The 27,879-nt window shown below is 41.5% G+C and overlaps 2 protein-coding genes across 3 annotated transcripts in view; one reads left to right on the top strand and one right to left on the bottom strand.

The window, feature by feature from the left end:
• Positions 1-27,879, bottom strand: part of LOC145992738 (tectonic-2-like) — a 619,016-nt gene that overhangs the window by 387,946 nt on the left and 203,191 nt on the right. The window lies entirely within an intron of this gene.
• The window catches only part of LOC145992150 (uncharacterized), a 266,282-nt gene that overhangs the window by 150,032 nt on the left and 88,371 nt on the right, over positions 1-27,879 (top strand). Inside the window, exon 3 of one of the 2 annotated variants that reach the window (XM_083128422.1) lies at positions 25,457-25,496. The exons of the other annotated variant lie outside the window; for it this stretch is intronic. The gene's annotated coding sequence lies outside the window, so the exon portion shown is untranslated. The remainder of the gene's footprint in view (positions 1-25,456; positions 25,497-27,879) is intronic. 2 annotated transcript variants of the gene reach the window in all.

The raw sequence follows: 27,879 nt of genomic DNA, 5'->3' as shown, positions 1-27,879 counted from the left end.
GAGGAAGTTCTTTTCATTAAGAAGTCAATACGATTAACGAACTGACGTAAAATACAAGTACAGTGGTGGCTGTTGACGCTAGAATATGTAAGAAGTTTAAATATAAGATTAAGACATGCATTTGCATATGCAAAATGCATAACTATCCGGGTCCTAATAATTATTTTGTTAAACTGAACGTGTTGGCTATAATTCAAGCAAGATCCATGGTCACTAGTAAACAGTTTTGCTACGGTAGTTATTCAACAACTTTCAATTCCATAGAACCGTACAGTATTTAGATCCATATGTACGATTACCAACATAGCGCTAACAAATAGTAGTGGAATAAGCTACAGAGCAACGCTTATGAGAAAAAAAGGGGAAGTATTTCAGTTCTAGTTCTTCACACACACACTAAACATAACTTTGTGTACACAGAGATGATCTTGTTCCCTCTTCATTACAGACGCCATTGAAAAGCCCTCTTTCACTTCAATGAAGCCATTCAGACCATATTAGCAAAAGACCACATTTCCCGAGGGTCTGCCGGCGCATCATCCGTTTGTGTGAGTGCGCGTATATAGAGTTACCGAGTCCACTGGGTTGATTTCCAATTCTGCAAGCGGCCTCTGCTCGTAAAGCAGGAATTAATATTCAGCCATCCCTCTATTTATAGGAGTTTCAACAGAGATAACGCCGCGTCTGGAAATAAATCCATACAGTCCCGAGGTTAAAGGTGCAGCAGTTCTTATATCTACCCCTTCCTTTCACCCTATTCTAGAACAAATTCCAAGAGTTTTCAGACACCACACTATCATGTTTCGGCCAACTTTAGATCTGTCTAGTACATTTTTAGAGCAGAAATGTGGAATCATTGACTCTGGCTAAAGATAAAATCTATTTTTAACTATACTGCTGATAAAAAACGGGCACCTTAATATTTGACATCTGAATTGCAATTACTTATGAATTACGCTCTCGGTTAAGTATTGAACAATTGAACATTATATTTGTTTTCTGTTGAATATATCCAGGTTTTCTTATTTCCAATAATTTCTGCAACATTTAGTTAGCCTTCGAATCAAAATTAATTCTAAATTATGCGTTATCACAAAATATGAAACTGTCCGGTTTTTTTTTGTCCAGCAGTGTGTTTATGTTTATTTACATGTTAACAGAGCCTCCCCGATGACATAGAGGTAACGTTCTCGTCTTATAATCAAGGGTCTCCGGTGGAGGCACAAAGTGGTTCCGATCCCATTTTAAACTGTAATCCCATTCTCGATTAGCCTACATGTGCATAAAGTGGGCTAAAAAAACACTCATTTACGTATTAATACATGCTGTGACGAATTAGTTTTAAATTTGTTGAAAAATTACACTACCGCGATCAAGGCCGTGTGAGGACCTTTCGCAGGAAGGATAAGCAAGGATTTTTCTTCCAGTAGGTGCTGTATCACTCCCTTCCGGCCTTACACCCACATGCCTCAGCAAAGGTAGGCGATCATCCAACCAGTTATAGGGTGACGTGTGGTCAGCACGACGAACCCCTAGTCGTGGTTGTAGATTTCCATGACCGGGTTACGCTACCCATTCGTAGCTCCCCAATTTCCTCACGATGGTGGGCGGCCACCGGTCCCACACACAGACCGAAATCTCAGGAGGAAAGTTCTTACGCTTCCCAAAGTAGACTCCAGTCATCGAGTCCGTAGCCCAAGCCCAAAGCCTGACGATTTAGAAGGCATGGCCACGGTGCGGGAAATAGCAGTAATAATGTGTCCTCAAATAATTAATGCAATATATTGTCACTAAAATAAAATTGCATGTACAGTTCGTTTGCGCTATTTTGCACTACTAAGAGTGACAATTCTCTGAATGCTAGAAACTGGTTCTTTACTAACATGCAACATTAATTGGACATTACCCATTGCCCAGTGCTTTATAGTTATAATCATTCTAACAGTACGTTTGAGAAAGCATCTCTTCTCTTCAGAACAAGATTTTTTTTTCTTCGAAATTGCGACTACAAATCCGATGCGCTAACCACTTACGCTAAAACCAGGAAGTTTTAATAATAACAACAATGAAATTGACTTAAACTTAATTTATCGGTCTTAGATATGTTGTTAAATCTTACTGTGTTTTGTAAATGACACTGGCTAATATGACGGTTGTTAAAGGTCCTGGAATTGTAAGTAAAATCAGGTCCGAGAGAGAAAATCAGGAAGAGTAAATGGATTCAGGACCGTATAGAATGGTTTTTTCATCGAAGTATTTCAATTCGGTCCCGAAACCTTTTTTCCGGATCAATTTAAGTTCGGTATAGAAATGATATATGATGAGATGAGTGAGAAATAGCAAGAAAGATAAATAGAATGATACAGAGAGAGATTGAGAAAATGGAAAAGAGAAAAAGAAGAAAAATAGCAGAAAAATAGAAAGATGGACAGATAAGAGAGAGAGAGAGAGAGAGAGAGAGAAACTATCCAGAAAGATAGAGAAAACTAGGAAGATGAAGAGAGTGGGTAAGGGAAATAGGGAGAGAATATGATGACGAACTAGCGAAACAGAGAAAGAGGAGGGAAGACACGAGCATATGCGTTAAAATCACAAGTACACTCAATCGAACAAGTACACTCAATCTACCCACCACATTTGTTTCCAACTCCTTAATGATCCCCAGCAAACCAAAATTCAGGCACATTCCCTTTAGCTCGATATGCAAACCTGACACCGCCCATGAAAAAAATAAAAACCTTTCCGCCATTTGGGAGTCCGGCTTACATTCTGAGCCCACGGTCTCCACCCCCTTTCACCAAAGAGGCTTTTACGTCCCGAGCGAAAAGGCAAAGCGAAATCCCACATTGCAAGCGTGAGCCACTTTAGGGAAAGTTTATCCTGGGATTCAACTTTCCGAGCAATACTTCTGAGGAGATAAATTCTCTTCTCCTCCTCTGTATCCTGCATTCGTCTCTCGCCCCCCTTCCTCCCGCATCGTACACTTAGGAAAATTGACCTTGCGGAACTTTCAAAACAACAATGGCTTCTCTCACTTTGCAAGGGAATCCAGGAGAAGTGGGGGAGACTCAATCTGGGATATTTTGGGCAATCGACGTAATTTCTTTACGGAATAGTCCCCGCCGCTCTATTGCCCGGCAGTTTTCCATCTAAGCGATGGTCTTGTGTTTCCCTCGCCGGCGATCCCGGTCACTCCCGATTTTCCGGAATCTTCATCCCGCTCCAGGCGGGCAGACGTCGGATCGAATTTCCGTGACTCGTTTTATATCGCCTACAGATGTTTACCTGGTCGGGACTTCCGTAAGGTAGTACACGATCGTAAAAGGGGATATGGTCAGTGATATATTGTTCCTTCACAACCAAATTGTATTCGTCATCCTCTACCGAAAACTTTCAAACGATGAACAAGGATTTTTTCTAGCGATTGATTTCGTTACGTCGCTTTTCTGCTACTTTTCGATAATCGCGACGATAATGATTGATTGATTTGGCGTTTTCAGTCCACTTTATGCACGGTAAGGATAATCGGGACTGGATCTACAGTTTAGAGTGGGATCCGAACCACTATGTGGCTCCACCGGGTATCAAACAAGGCACCCTTTGATTACAAGGCAACGACGATACCATCGGGGTGGTCCTCGCGACGAAAATCAGGATGAGTGATGAAACTTACAAAGAACACCCATGCCCGGGCAGGGATTCGAACCCTGGAACCCTGGCGTCGTAGCACTCTGTGCTAACCACTCCGTCACGGAGGTCGGTAAGAATTATAAGAGTAACTTTTGCATTGGCCGGAACACCTGGACACAGGAGATCAATTTGCATCATCCACTCTGGTAGCTTCTTTGTGTTAATGTTAGGAGTTCTCCGATTTTCAAATTCCAAAAAGATGTCAATTTAGCCGTCAAAGGTTGTACCTTTTGGCGACCGATTTCCTCAGCTCTGGCGACGTGTATCTTTCTGACACGAATGAAGCTATGTCATATTCACACCCATGCTGATACATAAGAGCATGTTGCCCCGGTGTAAAGCATATTCGACACGTTATCTCTTTCAGTACTTCACTACAACTTTTGGGAAAATTAAATAATTTTATAAAGCAAGATCAAATAATTTGGAAAAATTTACAAACTATTCATAAAGACCCAATGACAGAGTACAATGTCAGTGGTGCTGGTCCCATTGGCATAATTTATCCATCGTACAATCGTTACTACAACTTCATATGGCAGCTGATTTATTTAATAGCATACGTCCACGGATTTATTGGGTTTAAATTACTACGCTTTTCTACAACTTTTGGCAAATCATAACAATGAGTGATGATATGTTGTAGGGACATCTTCAAAGAACACCCATGTCTAGGCTGGGATTCGAACACGGGACCCTTGGCGTCGCAGCGCGCTGTGATAACACCGCCACGGAGGTCGGTTGTAAAATATATCGATGTGCAGTTCTTATTCATTTTATATCAACAGGAACTTTTTCTTATCCTCGTCATAATGCGACCTTTAGAAATATCGATAAGACGTATACGAAGACATACATCAACATACAACACTATTCAAGAGCATTTTCAGCCAGATCATTGAAGAGCCAATAAACTACTGATTGCAGTAAACTTAGCTCCAACGTGCTTCTTGCCATACCGTATTAATCTATAAGATTATATTTTATTTAAACACTCTCTGGATGCTTCATGTTGACCACGGCATTCACTTATTTACTTCAGTTGTCTCAACCTCTGTGGTATGTGAATAATGCACAGTGTTGTGCTATGCAAACTTCCTGATGTATTCAGGATATAGAAGTTCCATCAGGTTTATGGAGTCAGCTGTTTGCAATAGAGGTAGTAAAAATCACGATTCGGCATGGAGGAAGGTCTCCATGGCCTGGGTGATATAGAGGCGAGACAGACTGAGAAGGGACTGACTTTGGATTGAGGAGAGAGAGGAGCTTGGAGAAAGGAGTTGAGGGAGAGTGAGGCGAGTCCTGGTCAACGAGCAACGAAGCCTAGAGAGGTCATAGTTTTATTTTATACGACGTTACTTTGAATTTATCATCACTCTTCAGATAGACAGGTAATTATTCTAACCCAGGCATGATTCAGGTTCCAAGGTTGATAAAACCCAATGAGTGGCCATTGTCTTTTCAAGTTGTTAAGCTGATTAGTTTGAGTTGTGCCTTTCGCACTGCCAAGAATTTGACTTGTCATGTCAATGTCGAGTGCTCTCATCATTGAGGATGAATGATGAATAAGTTACATCACCCATTGATTAATTGTGGGAGTGACTGGTTTTGATTCCCATCATTCTGTAGAATGATACGTGGTGATGATGCGGGCCTTTTCATTTTTTTCGGAAATGAAAAGAGTTTCACTTAATTGTTATGATACGATACGTTATTCGCGAGGGAGACATAGGCACATACTATCAAGCAGAAAGACATCCTTCTAATAAAGCTGAAGATATCCCTAATCCTTTCAAAGTTGGACGATTGGAAAAAACTTCTTAGAAAACTCTGCCATTCGAATAAGAAGACCGGAGAGGAATAAGAAGAAGGGAGGAGACAAATGAAATTGGAAACAAGATCTCGTCGGAACTTCATGGATTGTCAGCCGGGAGCTTCAATGACAACCAACTCTTCTTTCATTGTGTCCTAGCCTTTGGAATCGATCCGGCTGAAACCCACTCAGGAAGACGTTTCGCTGAGACTAGAAGGACAAAGCATGCCGATAGGATTTTCCTTGACATTACTTACTAGGTAGAGATCTAACGCAGTCATCTGTGATGTCACCACAATAAATCAAACTACAACCGTGTTACGCCAGACCGACAGAAATGTTCTGTAAATAGTTCCTCGTAATCCTACAATGCACCCGGTGGAGGTACATAGTGGTTCGGATCCCACTTTAAACTGTAGGTCCAGTCCTGATTAGCCTTTCTGTGCATAAAGTGGACTTAAAACAACAATTAGAAAAAATCAATTCCTACACTGCAAAAGATGGTGTGGCAACTCATGTTTGGGGTGAGTTTGGCTTGTCACAAAAAGGCCTCCCCAAAATGTAAGTTTACTCACCCCATATATGGGGTGAGTTTAACTCGGCCTAGCCAGCCCAGTGTGTGTATATCCTCCCTTTGAAGATAGAGGGGTGAGTTCGGAAGTTATCGCGGCGAAATTAAAGACTCATACGGAACCTTTTCTAGAATGCATGCAGCATCTCAACAACCTATTATAAAAAAAGTAAAAAAAAGGTAAAGTGCTCCCTGTGCTTAGCACTACGCCATGAAAGCGTATAGGGGGTGTGGGGGTAACGCCCCACATTTTCTTGATCCGGTCGTGAGTGGGAGGTGATGTGATCAGCATCACGCCCCTGACCGCCTTTACCCCCCAGGGTTTCCCCCTGGTACCCATTTCGACGCTGGGTGGGCGCCGAGGCCGCTTCGAACGTTAGAAAAGTTCCCGGATTTGAACCAGAGACCTTTAGCATGGTAGTCAGACGCGTTACCGACTGAGCCACCGCGGCCACACAAACAGCCTTTTTATTATTTTTATTATATTATTTTTACATCTAACAGAAATTTATCCGTTTTTTGTCCATTATAATATGCATATAAAACTTACATAATTGCTTTACATTACAAATAACAGTCCCCCCCTCTCTATTTCACAGACATTAAATTCAAAAAGAAAAACATTAACCTTTACAATTGTATGTTACACATTCTTAAGAATGTTAACAGACTATAACCCATCCGAACATCCAGACTGACAACAAAACTTGTCAAATATATTGGAAGCTGAATAGGTAATTCGATGTGTCAATACGCATCAGTTTCTTGCAGCCTACGTAGTAGATGTTCTCCTTTCCGAATTTCAAGCTCCTATCTTGAAATCCTTAAGTGTTGAAACTTGTTCATTTTTGGCTGAATAGCCCTGTATATGAGTCAGGAGGAGCGCTAAGTTAGCTAATTTTCCAACCCGGATCCGTCCGTTCCTCGACTCCCAGCAGCGGCCGAGCTAATCTTATCTGCTTCCGGCAAGAGCCGTGAAGACTTTCCAGATTCAGCGCTTTCATACGTGACACGAAAATACATACATTATGTCTCCTTTTTACACCTTACATTTAATACTTACACTACACATATGGTATCTCCAGACTTGGGTCCCATTTCATACATATGCAATTGTACGCTTGTATTATTCCTTTTGGGTCAAGATCCATAGTCATCTTCCATATATCTGTATAGACTTCACCTCTTATAACTTACACTCCCTTCCGAGATATGTACACCCTCGGGAATTGATGTGTAGTCTTCATGTTCCTTTTTGTACGTGAGCCCCCCCCATATTCTTTTTTTGGGGTTCTTTACACTATTTTTACTTACACATGCGTTGAGTTCCATGCTACTGAGAAATATTTTTCAATTGTTTCTGAAATTTCCTATTTCCAAGACACTGTTTACTGTTTTAGTTCTTTTTTTAATTCTCTTCATTGCAGTTACTGTGCAATGTGATAATATCCATTTTAACTTGCAACGAGCATTTCCTTTTGGAACGCTGGTTGTTCAATTAGGATGCTAAAGCCACCCTTGTATTTTCTTCTGTGTGTACACTTATGTACTTCCTTATTTCTTGTGTGCGAGCCCCACTGCAAAAGTATAGCAGCGGGAATGAACGCAAATCATTGACCGGTCAAACACAGAACATCGTATAGATGCATTCGTCTTTCTCGTCGCTTTTTCCCCGTGGTTAGGCTCGATCTTTCACTTTTGACGGTACCTGAGTACCAATCTTTTTATACGCTCGTATCGACCTCTACTTTTCTTGAAGTTACATACTGATCTTTTAGGTGATATGCGAACTCCTTCCTTATCCTTGTATTTCAGGTTCGCTTTCCTCGTAACGCCGCTGTAGCGTTATGTTTTGTTCTCGTTATTTACTTTCATTGTATGATGATCCTTGCACCTGGATCTCCCTTTTTGTTCTAGTCCTGGCTGTTGGCTTAGAGCCACAGATATTTCGATTGGGATTAGATTACATCGACAGTAGTCCTCTTCAGAGAATACTAAGTATAATAACGTAATTTCAGGGGTTACGGGTTCGAATCCCGGCCTGCGCATGGATGTTTGTGAGTCTCCATTCATCAATTTCATCATATTATCAGCAGAGCTAGGAATTTTAGGTGCAAAAGTTTGCCAATAAAGGTGCAAAAAAGGTGCTAGTTTTTGTACAAAAAAGGTGCTAAAATAGGTGCTAATTTGGAGATGTAAAATTTATTGTGAGCAGTGCACACATATATGATTCAACTTGTCTGGATAAACATATAGAGTATTTCTGGTTTTAAATCGTTTAATATAACTAAGCAAAGAAAATTTTCTGATACATTAGAAAGTGACATAAAGGAAAACATGCTTCTTCTTACTTGCTTAGAATTAGTCATCTAGAAAACTGTTAAAATAGATTGCATTCAAAATTTCTATGTTCTTCTGAGTGAGGCTACATCTGAGGTCACTAAGCAGATACTTGTAAGTTGAAAAAGAACGTTCAACGTCAACAGACACAAGTGGTGCGTATTTTCTTTTCAACCGGTAATCCACATCCTTGTTGGTTGCGACTTCTTGAACATCAGGGTTTTTGGCTAAACTTTGTTCTACCTTCTCTTTCCCGACCCCTTGCAGCTCTCGTTGCACATCCATCAAAACAGCCCACTGTGCTTCCTTTTCAGGACACTGATCCTCCAGTTTTGTGATTGCAGTAGTAAGGAAAGAGAAGTCATGTACAATATAGAGTTCATCTTGCAATTCCTGTTTAAGTGCAAGTTTTTTGGCTTTTTCTAAAGCTGAGGAATCACTAGGCAAAGCATCTAAAAATTTCGATATTGTATGGAAATGATTGCAAATAAACACTGCAGATTTTAACCATGTACCCCATCTAGTGAGGATGGGAGAGGGTGGTAGTGGAAGTTTCGTAATTTCTACGTACTTCTGTATTCTAGAAGGAGCCTTTTTCAGTATTTTCTTAATGCTAGAAACAAATTCGTTCACATACGAGGGCGATTCAATAATTATTGTCCCCGGCATACTTAAAGGATATGAATTGCAATGAATGATGGGGATATTGTAGCCTAATGTCTTAGATGCCTATATGCAAAATTTCAGAACCGTAGGTGCTATAGTAAATTTGTTTTTCTCGTTTTATGGAGAAAACCGAACAACGAGCTGTCATCAAGTACCTCCAGAAAAAGGGGCTAAGCCCAAAGGAGATTCATGAGGACATGGTCAGTGTGTTGGGTGATGGGGCTCCTACGTACCAGGTGGTAAAAAAACTGGTGCCGCGATTTCCGTTGCGGCAGGGAAAGCTGTCAACAGACCCCTGGTGCTGGTCCTCCAACAACAGCATCCACCCCAGAAAACATTGATGCTGTGCATGACATGATTATGACTGACAGAAGAATCACGGTGCAACAGTTAGCAGACATCATGCACATCTCTGTAGGCTCAGTGGAAACCATTGTGCATGAACACTTGGGATTCAGAAAGGTGTCAGCGCGATGGGTCCCCAAAATGTTATCCCGTGAACAACAGAAAGACAGAGTTCAATGTTCAAGGGCTGGTTTGGAGCTGATGGGGGCAGACCTGAAGCAGTTCTGTGATAGATTTGTGACAGTGGATGAGACATGGCTCCACCACTATGATCCCGAGTCCAAACGACAGAGTATGGAGTGGCGGCACAGCAATTCACCTCCCCCCCCCCCGCAAATTCAGGGTGCAAGCATCAGCACGCAAGGTTATGGCCACAATTTTTTGGGATGCGAAGGGTGTGCTCCTTATTGACTATCTGGTGGGACACACTGTTACTGGGGACTATTATGCAGCCCTAATCCCTAAGTTACGCGAAGCCATCAAGGAAAAACGGCGTGGGATGTTGCGGCGAAAAGTGCTGTTTTACCACGATAATGCTCCAGCACACAGAAGCCATGTTACTGGTGCCGCAATCCATGCTGCTGGTTTCCATGTGTTGGAACACCCTCCCTACTCACCCGACCTCGCCCCTAGTGACTTTCATTTGTTCCCGAAGTTGAAGGAGCACCTCAAGGGGACGCATTTTCCCTCAAATGCTGCTGTTATGGACGCTGCGCAAGAATGGCTCACGACTCAGCCACAGACATTCTTTGAAGCTGGCATAGTGGCTTTACAGCATAGGTGGAAGAAGTGCATTACTGTGAAGGGGGACTTTGTGGAAAAATAATACTGCTTATATGTCAGGGACAATAATTATTGAACCACCCTCGTATGTATATTCATCTTTAAGAGCTTTACAAACTCGATGCAAAGCATGAACAATGCAGGTCACACGTTTTAAGTTAGGATACATATTATTCAGATTAGAAAATGCAGCTAACATGTAAGATGCTTGGTCTGTAAGAACTAACCGCACACTATCATATTTTACGCCCTCCGGCCACAATAAAATACATGCATCATTGAAACTTTGCATTCCACTTGCATTATCTGTTTTGCCGAGAAAATAAGTTTTTAAAAGCAAGGGTTTCACTTGATGTCCATTGAGAGGTGCTACTAAATTGTTCAAAACGTACCTGTTTTGCCTATCTGTGGTTTCATCTAATATGAAATAGCTACTACTTGCCTGATCTGCGAGATTTTAGCTTCATAAAGAGGTAAGATTTCCTTAAGGTGCTCTCATCTGGAACTGACTTTCCAGTATACTTTTGCAAATATGATTTCATGACAGGATTGTTAAGTTTCGAAAGAGGTATTTCACACACTATAAATATCCTTGCTGTCTCACTGAAAAATTCATTTGTATTTCTGGAACTCGAAGATGCAAGCGCCTCACCAATGAATTGCTGTAGCTTCCCACCTTTACCATCTCGTAGTTCTTTATTCCTGACGTGCTTCCCACTTTGTAGATGCTGCACAACCCGAGTGCGTTGGTGTTTGTCATCAACAGCAATATAAATATCATAAAAGGTCACACCTCCGAACAGATCCATCACTCTGAATGCCGTCACCGCTAAACTGTTTAACAATGTCCTGCAGTTTCCCAACATTTATCTTATGTTTTGGCATGGTGAACAAGCAAATCCGATGCATCCATCAGTCGATCACAGACTGCAGTTACCTAGCTCGCCGAGACGGGAGAAGGAAACGAAAACAAAACAGCTTTCCTAGAATTCGTAAACAATACAGCATAAGACAATAAGAGCACAACTTCTAGCAATTGTAACGCGTCATTGTTGGCACTGTTTAAAGTCCGCGCGCTTACTACATTAACGTCCAAGAACTGAAGAAAGCCGATTCATTGTTGTGCGGTAAACAAGAATCGCGTGCCAAGAAGCCGCGCCTCGAATGTGGGTGGGGTTAAACAGCGTGCGAGTTGTTTTAAAAAATTACAAAGATGCAAAAAGGGCGAAAAGGTGCAAAATGTTCTGAGATTGTGAAAAAGGTAGAACAGGTTCTGAGATTGTGAAAAAGGTGCAAAAAGGTGCAACCGAAACACCATGAGTAGCGTTCAATACGTGCTTATTTTGGGGATGAGTCACTTTTTATCCATTTTCACCCCAAAAAATTGAAGGTGCAGCACCTAAAATTCCTAGCTCTGATTATCAGTCATCCCCATCTTCGCAAATTAGCCAAAAAGTGGAACATAAGAGAAGTAAAATAAAGCTAATCAATCAATCAATCAATCAATAATGTAATTTGAGCTCAAACTGCCAAATTTTGTTGGTGAATACTAAAGTGAGACCGTGCTAAATCCCCGCGCGCCGCGGGGAACGTCTTTATGGCAGTGACCCGCTAATGCCGCGTTCACTACAAAGAAACTTGCGGCCAATTAGGCCAACCGCTGTCCCCTTTTTGGGCAAGAAGTGGGAACTTTAAAATCACTCCTCCCCGAAGCAGCCAGCAGGGAAACAGGATTTTGTCATAACCGCTCTGCGCTTTGAATGGAGGCCGGTTTTTATGGCGGCACTATACACAAACTGCTATACTCTGTTCCAAGAATATGTGGAGCATCACCGCGCATAACAGTAGAGAAGAGGAGAAAGCTAGTGTGGGGATCAAAGCAGTGCACGCGGTTGCAAATGGCTGCCGCGTTGCCCCCTCCATGCCTCACCTTTTTATCTCGCGAGTTCTTTCACCGAGCCCACTTGAGCCACCACTTGCGTAAGAGGACTAGTTTTCGTTCGCTTCCTCCAAGGATTCCTGGGACAGAGTATAGTTGTATAAGTAAAATGAAACAAAACATTGTCTCTCTCTCTCACACACACACACACAAACAAACCCAAAATACAAAATATATAACTTGACCGTTAATGGCAGCAAAGGGGGTGAGGGGGAGAATGAACACCTTTCCCGGTCGACCAGCCCCTCAATCTTTTCGCCGTCACGCAGCAAGCATGAGAGAGCTAGAAATAAATGATATGTTAGCCATAAATGCATTTTTTTAAATATGAGGGCCTCCCCGATGACGCAGTGGTACCGTAGCCGCCTTGTAATAAAGGGATCCCGGGTTGATAACCGGTGGAGCCACATAGTGGTTCCGATCCCACTTTAAACTGTAGGTCCAGTCCCGATTAACCTTTCTGTGTAATAAGCACACTCACGGTCCCCGGACTGACGTATCATTCATACCCCGGCACGGGGCCAGACGTCATTATGGGTACGGGAAACCGGACGTGACTTTTACTTACGGTCCAAGTTTTTTAGTTCGGTACTGAGACGGTCGTTTATTGTCGTACTAGTGCGAGGCGGAGATAAATACCTTGAAATGTTACACTGTTTTGTTTACCTTAGATATGTTGACTCGAACAATAATAACACACTAATAGTATTGTACCAGATACCTGAAAAACATCAAATAATAACACTGACGAACGGTAAAAATGTGAATATATTGTATCAACAAAAAAATACTGGAATCGACAAACTGTTTACATCGCCTCCTCAATCGCTCTAGGCATTTTACAATTGAATATACATACAAATCATGGATCTGATCAACATACCATTCCCTTTTTGTTTGAACCTTTACGTGAATTTAGGTCTTTAGTCTGCCAGCTCCTGTGCTCTTTTAAATTAAATACGCGCCAGCCGTCGGAAAGCCGTTATCTAAAACAAATGGGTCGGCGTAGTTAAACCTTTCGTTCGAATGAACGTACGCATCAAGTCGTAAGCACGACATTTACCAAGGTTCTCGGACGGGGGTAATACACAAAAGCCTCTCTCGCCCCTTGAGAACAAATACACCATTGCATAGTGATGCGAAACTTAATAGGCTCCAGCTGTCGGAATACACAAATCAATCGTCGGCTCGAGCAAAAATTACATCAAATAATACTACACGCGCACGACCTTGCAATATAAAATACGCTTTCCACAATTAAAAAGGACTCATCGATCAACTATTGACAAGCTAATTGACGCGACGGGGCGGTCGCTTACACAAAAATAGAGCACACTTTGACATTTTACACTAAAAATTAACGTAATGATATGGAGCATCTAACTCTGAATGCAGACGATCAAATTAGTACATATGAACATGAAATTACCTTTTATATAACATTACTAAAAAAAAGTCAGACACGGAAGTTAAGTTCGGGGTTCATGAGTCACTTTGCAAATAAGTGAGATTTCGGCGTTTACGGTACGGCGTTGATACAAACAATACACGTTTACATGGACATAGACCATCTGAAGAATACTCTACCGGACTCTGCTACATCGTGTGATCGTTCGTCTTTCCTGGATGCTGGATTTGCACTAGGTTCCTTGCGGCCAAAATGTTCTTAGAGGTCGAACGCGGCGAAGGATGCTTGGGACGATATTGGGCACTTTCACTTTCAGAGAACGTCGCGTGTGTCTCAGAAGCGTCGGCTGAACGTGGTCACGCGCCGGTCCGGAATCTCGCTAGTGTGTCGGGCATCAATCAAGCGTCGTCCTGGGATCATCTCTCTCTGGTAACGGGCTTCGGTTGGGCGTCGATCTGGAGTCATCCTTCTCTCCCTCTATGGTAACGGGCTTCGGTTGGACGTCGAACTGGAAATGTCCTTCTGGGCGTCGGGCAACGTTTGGCTTTGGTGTCGTCTTTGGCGCTGGCTGGCTGGCTTCACCGGATGGTGGCGGTGCATCGTTGCAGGCGTTGGGGAGGCGACGGCCTCCTTCCTCTATCTTTTAGCCGGCCATCCTTATGATTGTCTACGCATGGTAAAAAATGCTTCACCAAATAAAGCGCACACTGGTAACTTTCTATCGACAATTCGCTCACGGTACGTAAGAAAAACAAAGCCCGCAGAGACAAAATAATAGTCACGCGAGAGTGTAGCGCGGAGATATTCTCTCTCTACAAAATCCGGGTAAAACTGTGTCGTGAACTCCAAGTCTTGCCGATTTATACCGGATTCAAAATTGTCCGTTGAAACACGTTAGAGTCGCTTGGCTTGGGTTTCCGAAGAGATGGAAATGACCTCTCGTCCATTGTCTCGAAACGCGGTCACACGGCGCATACTCGATTCTTGCTAGCTTGAGCTCCAGCTGATTATCCTGGTCATCCGTGAAAAATAGTTTCGGCCTCCCGTGGCGACTTCTCGGTCGGTCCCGACGAAAATAAGTCTTCCCTTTCTCCGCGACGACCCGTTTTGGTGCAAATATGTCATGTACTTTGCCGTATTGACAGTTCGGCTGTCACTCAGAAAACCCGTCTCCCAACTCCCGACGTCTGGCTCGGATACAAATTTTGTCACAAAATAAACCAAACCTCACACTTTACCTTTAACATAATATGAATCAATAAACTAAAATGATTAATATCGAACGGTGTTTGTTCACATGTCACTGGATACCGTGACATTTGTGTATAAAGTGGACTTAAAAACTCAAAAAACCTCTCGCCAATTGAAGGATGTGCAATAGGTCCTTTAACAGAAGTTAATGCGTGAAAAGATGGTAAAATACTGGTTGCTGAAAAAGGGAAAACCCCTCCGTTCGGATATTTCTTGTCATGTCGCCTAAGATGGACGATTTGTACCGGTGAAGTTTCGTTCCATTTGAGGAAACATCGATGGTGAAATACTTGTTGCTTTTCCTTCCAGTCTTAGGCGCGAGTCCAATACAGTCTCTCTCTATGGGAAATGTCTTTTCTCCTCCATCAGCCACGGCGTGGGTGTCGAGATAACTTTGTTTCTCCATTGAGCGTTGCATCGAGCTCCATCTTTGAAAATTCCATAGCAATTTATCTGCAACAACAAACGGCGAAGTGGTACCTTCAAGAGTGAATGCTACTATCAGTTGCGTTCTATGGATCCATTCACGTCACGGCTTGGAAGACAAATAATTTGATGTGAATTCTCGCTGCCTCGTCACCGAAGATTCCCGGTTCGATAGTCAGCTTGCACCTATGTGTGCCTCTATCTCCTCAATCACCATGCATCCTCATCGTCGCGGTTAGCCTACAGAGGGAGAAAAGCGACATGAAATGACTTGAACTCACGATCTCGCCTGTGAAGCTTCTAGGTTCGCGAACCAAGGGGGAGAAAGAGGAATTGGAGTTTCCTTGTGCACATTTCTTTCACATCCTTATCACCGCGATTAGCCAAAAGTGGCACAAAAGCGACGTAAAATAACCTAATTCAATCAATCCAACTTTCCTCCTCGTTATTGCGATTAACTTAAACAGGCAAAAAAGTGACAAAAAGATAAAAAAACAAAGCAAAAAAAAAAAAAAAAGTCGTTCTGGCTGCTGGCTTTCTACCTCCGCTATTTTAAACAAATGAACAACGAGTACAGAAATCACGCGATCAAGTCTGCAACGATCCGTGATCGAAGCTGTCTGTGGTCTCGATTGCTTGCGTAGTTGGCGCTTTCCAACTGTACTAGGTGACGTCACTTCCGTTAAGACCTTAATTCAAGTCTGTACTTTGTACCTTTCGAACACAATCTTAGACCCAGCGAAAGACCAAAACTCCGGTAAAGCACCGGCCGTTATCAGTAAACAAAAATCCAACCGATACTTTGCGATATCGATACATCAACATTTTCTTGTTACAGCTGATATTTACATTTTTTGTGTAGTTTTGGTGACCCTGGTTTATACAGTCTGTGATCTCTTCTGCAACGTTCAAATCCTATAGCTTGTTTCTTTTAATACTGATAATCCGGATGTGAAGGTTGTTTGAGAAGCCAGTCACGTTCCCTGCCTAATTTCTCCCCTCGCTCGGAGGAACGGATTGGCCGACGAACTTTCTCCCTCCAATCCAGCAGGTCAGCCAGCCGTGACGGCTTCGCTCCAGAGACCAAAGCAGGTGAAACGCCCATAACTCGATCCCCGAGCGGAAGTCGATACGAGACTACCAAACAGCTCCTGAAACTTGGCGGAGGCGTTTAGCCGTGCCGAGAGGGTTGGGGGAAGGGATGAGCCATCGACAAAATCTCTCTTCTCAAGGCTACTTTCAAAGAGGTGGAAGCTTCTCTCGCCTTCACCGTGGCCGTTTGACCTTAACAGAGGATTCTGTAGTGATTAGGGACCGAGACTTAGCATCGGAGACTATCGGTGCCGTTTGATTGATTGACGCGGTTTATTTTGCTGCCACTTTTGGACAAATATGAGGATGAGGAATGATATGAAATTGATGAAGGGAGAAACACAAAAAACACCCATGCCCAGGCCGGGATTCGTACCAGGGACCTCTTGCGTCGTAGCGCGTTACGCACACATCCATGCCTAATCTCGAAATCGAACAGAGGATCTCTGAAGTAGTAGCGAACTGCAATGACCATTCGATCTACCAACTGGGCCACAACGGTACATTTATTATTTTCCATCGGCATTCTCTGCTCTTCCAACTGAAAAATTGACATCCAAAATAGTAGAGGAAAAATACGAATTCACCCGGAAATAATTGCAACACAAATGTTTTTTGTGCCAGATTGTGTGGAATGATATACTAAAAATCCACCATCAAATGTTTTGGGAAAATCCGCCATCTTGGAAAATGGTGGCTAAAATTAACCTTAAATATTAAAAAATATATATAATATCTCGAAAACAGTGCATTGTACACAAAAAGTGAAGATAACCAAAATGAAAGAGCAGAAAATTTGCTAATTTATGGCTTTTATTTGATAGAGCTACCATAAATATTAATTGAATTTAGAAAGATTAAAATAATTTCTTTAATTTTTAGAATTAGCGTAAAAGTTGGTTTCCGACACAAAAAACAGCAAATATGTAAGAAACTATGTAATTTACGACCTAAAGCCAGTGAACCAAATTCATAGCTTATTATATCCTCTAGAGACTGGTTTTTGTTTCGTGTCTTTAGATTCGGGGCTGAGGAGATATGTAGTTTAATGTACAGCAATGTGTTTCCCTAAATTTACGTGTTTCTTCTTATGATATCTCCGTCACGATATTGGTGAGAACGTAATATATTGCTTTCTACAGTTTCGTTCACTTGCGTTTGTTACATGTTGTTTTTGTTGATTAAAAATATATGCACACAGTAGCGGCGATTAGATGTTTTAACTGAGCGAGGGGGGGGGGGCAAGGACAGCTTAATTTCTACTTACTACAATTGGAAATAATCACATTTAAAATGGTATTCGGGCAGATGATTTTGGGTCAAATCCACTGGTAGACAAGGCTTAGCATTAAGAGAGCATAGTGCGGGGACAAAAAGTGTGTAAGGAGGGGGTGGGGGGTGCTAGCCTAATCTCCGCAAATGTCAATGCATTGAACTAATATGATACGGTAAAATACGGTTCTAAACCTGTCACTTTGCCTTAGAACCCGTTGCAGAATTTTCCGTAGATACCTGGTGCTAACATGTAAAATTTCATCATTTCCTCTACATACAGGCGTGCACTTGTAGCACAGGTGTTGCACCTGATGCAGTACAAGGAGAACATATGCGTAACTGATTGAAGATGTAAACCAATACGCTCGGCTTTAATGAAATTCCGAACAATATCGAGCATCCTAATGTATTTCAGCCACAGAGCAGCAATATCCTGTTATCTTACAGAGTTGAACTAAATGTAGAAAATGCTTGATCTGACATTAGCATCTACGTCTGAGCAGGCTAACGATTATTGAACGTATCTCAGAAATATGTTAATTTGCAATACACTTTATTCTTCAAGTAGCGTGGAAGTGCTGCATAAACTATAAAATGACCCCTTGTGCGTCTGGCTATGGCTTTTACGGATTGATTTAATTTTTTTCAGTTTATATTACGTCGTTTTTCTGCCACCTTTGGCTAATCGCGAAAATGAGAACTGATGATGATATGGTGAGATGTATGAAGGGACAATATGGACAACAACACGAGCCCCACAGAGGATTATACTGGCTGAGAGTCGGCACGCCAGAACCTGGCTAGTCTTCAAAATGCAGTCCATGGTGTAGCGTAGACCGGGGCAAAAGTCCTAATTCGTAATAATAGTATGACAAAGAAACACAGTTGGCAACACTGCAACCCAGCAGAGGACGGTGTCATGGCCGCCTTGTATTGACTCAGTTTGGAACAGAAGCAAATAAAATCAACTCAACTATGAGGTAAGATACGTTTTTTCCTTGGTTGATGTAAAATATTACATAAGCATGTGAACATGTAGAAACATTATTTAACTTAATGAAAACAACTACTCCTGACTGTGACATATACAAGACCATTAATTGTTTTCAATTTGTGCAACATACTTCCGAACGGCATCGCCAGATGACACCACCAAACAGATTGTACGAGTGAGACACTCAGGGGTAAGATTCCCCATTCACTTACTGTGCGACACACAATCGAGCGACGAAGACGAAAAGTCTCCAACATCACAATCGTCACAACATGTTTCAACAAGGGAAATACGACCGCTTCCACGAGTTACAGAAAAAATAAAACTAAGATGTGTAGGTAAAAAATCTGAAATTATCTCCGGATCACCGTATAAATCTACTCTTGATAAACAAAAAACCGAAAAGGAAAGCATGCAAAAAGCCAAGTCCGGTGAAAAACTACTTCGCAAAACGAACACAATAAAGGTTGTCAAAAAGGTCCCATCAGATGACTCGAATACGACATGTCCTGGTTGTGGTGAAGCATTTTCAGATCCCCCTGTTGAAGATTGGATCCAGTGTCATCGCTGGAGGGATTGGTGGCATGAGGGCTGCTCAGCATATAAAGGTATTGGTGAATTCACATGTGACCATTGTTAGCCTAATTGGATACTTGTAGGTCTGTTTACACGTGGGGCCATTTACCCCTAGGCCTGGGCAAAATTCCCAAAATGCAGTACTATGTTTTTTTTGCTTGTATTACATATACATTTTTTCTTTTGTGTATAATTAACATTCCACTGTATTCTACTAACTCCAGTTTATCTCAGTCAATAAAGTTTGATTAGAAAGATTTCACACATTTTGTCAACAATTCAAAATCCCTTAGGGGCGGGCTTTTGCCCCGGTCTATTCTACTACTTGGAAGTGAGGGCTTTTCCAATGATCATAGTTTTAACAGTATTACCTCCCTAAATGATCTCAAGGATTTGTTGAAGGCCTGAATCTTCCATTAGATAACCAACACAACTCAGGAAACTCATCTTGATATGAAGACCACACAGCCTTAATATGGGCTATTCTCATGATTCTGTTTCAAAAAATACATTTATGGTTCACGCAGTTCTAGTTTACAAATAACCATATATCGTTTGGGGTGATAAAATATTTAAATTTTTAAAAAAAACTGTCGCGTACTGTTTTTGTAAATTAACAGACACTCAAATTTTAACGGTAAAATATTGTAAATCCTACGGTAACTTCTAACAGCGTAGGTATTTCTGAATGTACGGCTGCTCCATTGCCCCAGAAAAGTATATTACTATTAGATTACTTTCAAAGTGAAACATCCTGTTAACTGCAAAGCAGGCTTTCGGCAAACTTGCATTCCACGCTTCAAAGCATCGCCCACTCTCCCTTCCTCCAGAGTAGCCTTTTGGCAAGAGAGAGGCGTTCGAAAGGCGCTTCACCGTAAACAATTTCTCCACGGGATAGCAAAGCCAGCAGCCAATGGGAAAGAAGCTGCAGGCAGGCGAAGGCGACTTATGAAAACACCATCAACGGAAAGCACACATGGAGAGCTACGGAAAATGCAAAGGAGTTCTAAAAGCATCAGCGATGGATAAACAAGCGAAGCCCCTGAGGAAAACGTGGTTTGGTCCATGCGGAGGACAGGGCGAGTAGAGAGAGATAGGGGTGGAGTAAGGAGAGGAGAAAACGTTTGTTGGAGAGAGAGAGAGAGGGGGGAGATATGAAAATGCTGTTTCGGAAAGTGGTTCCTTCGCACTCATATTACATACATGATAATTATAAGAGTATTTTAAAATTTAATGACATGGCAAACAGAGCTTTATTTATTGTCACCTTTATCCAGTGCCAGGTGTTGTCGAAAAGGACATCCAGAATGGAGTCGTGGTGACGTCGCCTTGTAATCATGAGGTTCCCGGATCGATACCCGGTGGAGTCACATCGTGGTTCGGATCCTACTTTAAACTGTAGGTCCAGCCCCAATTAGCCTATCTGTGCATAAAGTGGGCTTAAAATAAATCTCAAACTCAATAGCACCATGTATTTCGCTCTTCGCACTATCGTGCCTACCTTCATCTGCTTCGTTGATTTGGTGTCAAGTAGTGTATTTGGTGTCTGCACCGTTTGCACTATGTTCTGAAGTGGTGTAGAGTGCGGGCTGGTGGCACGTACTAACCAATCAATGAACACTGAAAGCAACAAGCAGGCATTTGTTCAATGTGAACCTGAACACCGCCATTCATGCGTACGACAACGTCTACTTGCTTGAACGCAATTTCCTTGCACCAGCCTGACGCTGGGATGCACCTGCACTACACGTAGTGACAAAAAGTGAAGCAAAATAGACGAGGCTGATGAAAGGAAAAACTGAACACTGTTAAAACAGAGACGTAATATAATAACGTTGAATTTGTTTACTGAGGGGAAGTTATAAATATGACAAAACGGCACTCTTACCCAAGCGAAGGGGAACATTTTCATTTGCGATGACTGCGAGAGGAGGAAACAAATGACAGTCAGCTTTAGTCCGCGAGTTGTCTGCGACCCTTCTCTTCTTTGTACGATGATACTGCCATTAAAAACAGAACATCCTCAAGTCCTTCAGTTGGCTACCTTCGACCAACACACATGCGTCCGTCTGTGGTTGATTTGTCACCCATGCCCGTTTTGTTACCATTAATATAATAATCATAAGAGACAAAATAAGGTACACTGAAGCCATTGGTCATCTAGTGACCACGCCCCGCCGGAAATCTAAAAATCAGACGCCATCTGTGTCTCTGGAAACATACCCTTCTTGCAGTGGTCCAAATTTATTTCTCCGTACACGTGTGACAGAAAACGACCATTGCTCGGTACCCCGTTTATCACCATAACAAGGAACAAAGTGAACGGAAGATATATATCCGACAGAAACACATCGACCGAAGCTTCTGCAGGCCGTTGGGCTTGATTGATGGCAAGCACATAAAAAGGCGAGGCAGAAAAGCATTGTTTCCTCCTAGAGTTGGACTAATTACTCGTTGTTGGCTCACCGAGTACGTGTTCAATTATGAAGGCTGTTCGTCGCCTGAAGAGCCTAGGTTGTGAGGGAGAGACGAAGCTAGCCACTTTGTGAACTGATACATTGAGGGTAATTTTTAAGACTGCATTAAGTTCAGACGAACGAGAGACAATCGTTCGGGTTAATGTGATTGCGCAGTGTTGCTACTAGAGCACTGCATGAGACCACTTTCGCTCGCTCGTATTCGTTCGACTCTTCCACCACACACCCGTATACAATAAATTTCATTTCAATGTGACAATAATCGTAGACGGGTCATTCCACATCAAATTAACGCAAAAAACTAAGATTTTTACACCCACCAACTCCGATTTCGATGAAATTTGGTGTACACCCTTCCTTTATGGTTGAAAGAAACCCCCTAAATATTTTTTACTCTATCTCAAACTGTTCTCATTTTACAGCACTTTGAAATGTCATCAAATCAGTGTTGTCTGTCACTCTTGAGACCCTCGACACAAGATACCCTTGCTTACATTTTATTTCTTTTCTCCTTAACCAATCATCAGATCTCTTTGAAATTTTACACAAAGTTCAATGAAATAATGAGGATTTCAGAAAAAAATACATCAGAACTCAAAAAAAATTATAAATGCCTATAAAAATACTAATAATGGATTTGTAGCCTAATTTTTGTGGTGGGAAAACTAGGTTACGAAAATCTGAATTTTCATCAGGTGAGTATGAAGGAACCAAAAACTTTTGATGTTGGAAATCATTGCAAAGACATGCTCTTTCTCTACAAAAAATAACATTTTTGGTTCTTTTATTCCTTCTAACGAAAATTTTACGTTTCTTGGAAATTACCTAAAATTTCAGGGTCAATCCGGACCAAAGGGTATTTTGGTTCCATCATACTCACATGATGAAAATTCAGATTTTCGTAACTTAGTTTTCCCACCACAAAAATTAGGCTACATATCCATTATTAGTCTTTTTATAGGCATTTGTAAAATTTTTTGAGTTCTGGTGTATTTTTTCCTGAAATCCTAATTATTTCATTGAACTTTGTGTAAAATTTCAGAGAGATCTGATGATTGGTTAAGGAGAAAAGAAATAAAATGTAAGCAAGGGTATCTTGTGTCGAGGGTCTCAAGAGTGACAGACAACACTGATTTGATGACATTTCAAAGTGCTGTAAAATGAGAACAGTTTGAGATAGTGAAAAATATTTAGGGGGTTTCTATCAACCAAAAAGGAAGGGTGTATACCAAATTTCATCGAAATCGGAGTTGGTGGGTTTCATGACCTCGTTGAAATGGAGTGGAATGACCCAGACACATAAATGTAAAATATCTGCCTTGATAGTTTCAGCCCACAATCATCTATTTTATTTTTATATATCCCTGTGTATTCGTAAGATAGACTAAACTACATTTCAACATGAATATGATGAAAGGACGATGCTTGCTTCGATGGGATGGTGGGGCGGGGGATGGACAGATTCGACCCCATCTTCTCACGTCCATGCATAGAAGGTTTAAAACCACGGGGAAGTCAGTGTTGCGTATAGAGCAGGGTATGAAATTTCAAGTTTGAAGTCAGTCGCCGGACTCAAGTCTTTGGTCGCCACTGTTTTATATTGATAAATTATAAAAATATAAGCAATTATTAAAAATAACATGCCTTAGGAAATAATGTTTGTGTAGCGCTGTCGTTCTACACTGAAGTTCCACTTATCAATCGTAGTTCCTGGGTCAAACACTGACAGAAGGGAAATACGGAAACTGGGAGCAAATCATCCAGTGTTTCAGTCTTCAGAGAGTTCCTGTAAGTAGTCTTGAGTCTGTTGTGACAGCTGAAATCTATCTCACATGACGCTGTGCACACTCGTAGAACAGCAGAAAATGTCAAAATCTGGAACAAATTTGGGAATCTTGCTGAACACTCCTCACTGTGAATCTTCTCCAGTGTCTGATTCAAAGTCAGAGAAGAAAACAAAAGTTTGTATTCTGTCCACTCTGCTAACAGAACATCCAATTTCTCACTATAAAGGCTCGGGTTCAAGTACATGTAGAGCTTCTTTATTTCTTCTATCCCAAACTGAAGAATATTTTCTTTGGGAGGCCAACCCAAGGTGTCGAAAACATGCAGAGATGCAATCGCATCTGTTAATATAGATTGCAATCTTTCTATGATGGACACCTTCGCATTGTTAATTACGTTTCCTCTAACAGTCTGAAACTCTTTCTCTCCATTTTGAATGTTTGTGAGCTGCACATCCCTGATCTTCCCTGAAATGGATACATGGTCCAAGAAATCTTGTTCGCTTGGTCCAACATTAGATTCCAGGTCAGCCAAAACTGAAATACAGTGTTCAATTCTTATTTTCAGAGATGAAATCAAAAGATTCTTATTTTGTAGTGCCAAGCTTAAAGGGTTCAATTTCCTGTAAAAATTCAAAAGGAAGAACAGAAGCTTAACAAATTTAAATTGTTTCAAACTTTTCAGCAAACCCTTAGCTTTAGCGCCATCATTGTCTTTTCTATGGAGCACCTGTTCAAGATTGGTCACAACAGCTTTCCATGATTTCAAGAGATCTCTTACAGCACTTTCTTTATTGGCTAACCACCTAATAGTGTGGATACCACTCAGTTTTAGAATTTCTTCTCCTATAACTTCTGCCGTTTCTCTCAAGAGGTGAAGTCTTTAGCAGAGCCATGATAAAACTGAAAAATATTCCTAATCACTGAATCAAATGCTCTACGATATTTAATTCCAACACAGCTAATTGCAAACGATGTGCAAGGCAGTGAATAGTTATAATTTTATTACAAATAGCTTTCATTTGCACAGCCAATCCTGATTTGTGCCTGACCATATTTGCTGCACCATCAGTACCCAAGCCAACAATGTAATACTTGTTTCTGTATTTATTTGAACCTATTGCCTTATCAAAGTAATCAGTTATGGCTGTGAAGTAACCAGCAGAAGTAGTTTGTGAGCTCTATTACTCCTAAAAGGTCCTCTTTGATGTGACCATAATTTGCATCCACGTATCGAACATACGTACACATTTGCATGCTCGACTGATGATCTATCTGTGGATCCATCCATCAGAAGGCTGATGTATGTACTTTTCTTTATTTTCTCCACTAGATCTAACTTCAAAGTTTCAGCTATGAAAAGAATAAATTCTCCTCATTGCTTTTCACTGCCATACTTAGGACACGGGGTTTTCAATCGGCTCGCTTTCCAAAACCATGTACGAACGTTGGATTGAGATGTTCGGGCATGTTTGACACACATTTGAAACAACAAAATTTTAGTCGCCAGCCCCAAACTTTTGATTGCCAATGGCGACCTGGCGACCGGAAATTTCGTGCACAGAGATTAGATTCTGGTGTGTATTTTCTGGTTTTGGGTGGTTCTTAGAGCTGGAACGATGCAATAGACCATCTTGTTCCTCTAGAATGGGACATGCACGCAATCTTAATGATTGTTTCTAGTTCCTCCTTTACAATTAGTGTTTCTTGGCGCGATTTCTTTGTCGATAAATTTTCGCTCTTGCATTAAGTTTTGTTTCGATATGTACTGTAGCAGACATTTAATGCGTGACGAAACCTTCATACGACAAAGCTGTATCCTCCATAAGGATCGCTAATAAGGAGATTTAAGCCATCTTTTCTCCCCAGATTCGAAGTAAGTAATTTGATCCTGTGAAAAATAGTGAAAAAGAATACAAATTTTGCGCCTCCAATATTTTTAGTAAAATTAACTAGTGTTAACATTTCCGTGTAGATTTTTCCTACATTTTGTGAAATTATAAATATGTATTTTCCTTTCTTGCAGGTGAGCCTTCTTAACTTCTATGGCTGTCTGGGATGTTAACGTAAGTTTAAAAATTTTCACAAACCTTAATGTAGCATTATTTAGTCTGACGAAAGCCTTTTTGAGTGAAGCTGAACAATGTTAAAAATAACCGTTGCTCGTACAAGGACGAAGACTTCCTTTGTGGTCTGCTGCACGAGTTGCGTTGAACTGTCACGAGCACAGGTGACGGGAAACAATGTAGAAAACGCAACCTTAAACACAGATAGAATTGCCCGGTTGCATAAATTGGTAGGATACATGTTTGGTCTGTGTGCTGAGCGCATACAGCCTTGGCTCTTTTAACACAGCAGATACGTACATGTTTGGGTATAAGTTTTTGACGAGGACTTAACTCTCTATTAGGGTTGAATGAATTAAGTCATTTTTAAAATAAGATGCTTTATTATATTGCGTGCCAGTATTTCGGGTGCATATACATAATGTACTGACGAGATCAAAATTTTCAAATACGAGGGGAGGCCAAAAAGTTCTTAACCCTCACCATGATGTAGATGTGCTAGGGCTCTGAAATTTCACACAATTTTAGGTTGGTATCTCAACAGCAATCGTGGCAACTTATATCATTACAAGCCCTCTTGAACTGCAGTTAGAGCCATAAGAGTAGGTGACGGCAGCATGTCGGACAAAACTGAGAATTGAGCTGTGATCAGGTTCATGCATCAGCAAGAGAATCTGCACAAGCGATCCGCGAGGAGCTGGCAGCTGGGTATGGTGAGCAATGTCCATCAAAAGACACTGTCAAATGATGGAAGGGAGAATTCAACGAGGCTACAGGATGATCCAAGAGTAGGATGCCCATCCGCAGCCACAAAACCAAGCATTGTGGTACATGTGTGGCAGCACCTGCTTCAAGATCGACACGTGGCGCTTAATTTCTTAGCTAAAATTCGCCCGGCTAAAGAATGGACTTGAGGAAACCCAGACTTTCCGCCGCCTCCAGTTCAAGGGGGCAAAAGCTGTGTTGCTACCGGTTGTAACAAGCCTGATTTTTGTCCAGTCGTCCACGACATGTCTTCCTGTCAATAAGCTTCCTTCGCTTGCATTTCAGGGAGAGGCAGGGTATCTGAGACCCATTCACTTGCTGCGCTGCGGCTGCCATTAGACTTTGCCGTGCTTGACCTTGTTGAGTGCCACCTGTTTCGAAAACTGCTCGAAACGAAAAATTTGGCAACGTCTCACCACGGCAACTTGAAAAAGCCGATTGGTTCAGCGACTCATGTGACCCTCCTTGGCTTTCGACAGAAAAGATAAAAATAGAATTTCTAAGTCCGTTCTCTGGCCGGAACAACTTTAAGGATCTGGATATTAGTACGGGGATCAGTGTACAACATATTGCATGATATCTTACATATGAGGAAGGTTGCTGCAAGATACATTCCCAGGTTGTTAACATCTTTCCAAAGACAGCACAGTGTAGAATGTGCACAAAGCATTTTTGTTTGCCATTGCGGCTATGAACCTTTGGGCCATTCACCGTATTCACCTGACCTGTCACCTATCGATTTCAACTTCTCTACAAAATTGAATAACCACTCACAGGGAAGAGCTTCAAACGATGAGGTCATTACTGAAGTTGAGAAATTGTTTACCGCTAATTCTGCAGACATCCATGAAGCTTGTATTAAAATACCGCTCCATAGATGTGAGAGGTGTGTGGCCACAGGAGGTGGATATGTGAAAAAGGAAGAGTTGGTGGACGAAATTTCAGCTCCCTAGCACATCCGGATCATAGTCAGGTAACAACTTTTCGGCCTCCCCTCGTACCATTCATTCATTAATTGCTTGCCATCTCTTTCAGTAGTCAGGAAATGGTGCATAGGTTTGAATTACGATGTTCGTTCTTCTGTCCCCATCGTAGCGATTGGTCAAAAGAGATAAAGAAACGGCTCTTGATAACCAAATGCAAGCACACAAAAAAATAGAGGATTTGAAGCAAAGTACCGTATATACAATAAATACAGGTAAATAACAGGAACGTTGGTGAGATTTGCTTGACAAAAGTTTTCTAGATTCATTTCCTTTGATCGTTATCTGTCGCAACACACAAATTGCTCTATGATAACTAATCGTAACGAATCGTTACTGTTTTGTAGAAATGATAAGACTCGTGGCTCCAAACGAGACTTCCTGTCAAAAGACTTTACTAAATTAGAATGCTAAGCATATGAAAATTTCACATAAATCGAAATTGCTTTAACGTGCAATCTTTCCATGTATGCCAATGGTAATCTCTGAGAAAATGAGATGTGTACTGACCCTACAGCCAAAGGATATTTGCCACCTTGGCTCCACTCCGTGATAACATTTTTGGACACCCGTGAGTTCGATAACAAGAGATCGAAAAATTGACACATTTAATTACTGTTGTGATTGACATACCT

This window comes from Lepisma saccharinum, chromosome 9 (assembly GCF_977018435.1).
Source record: "Lepisma saccharinum chromosome 9, izLepSacc3.1, whole genome shotgun sequence".
NCBI classification, from domain to species: Eukaryota; Metazoa; Arthropoda; class Insecta; order Zygentoma; family Lepismatidae; genus Lepisma; species Lepisma saccharinum.
Note: the sequence above shows the minus strand (reverse complement) of the source record. Positions and strands in the feature narration are given on the sequence as shown.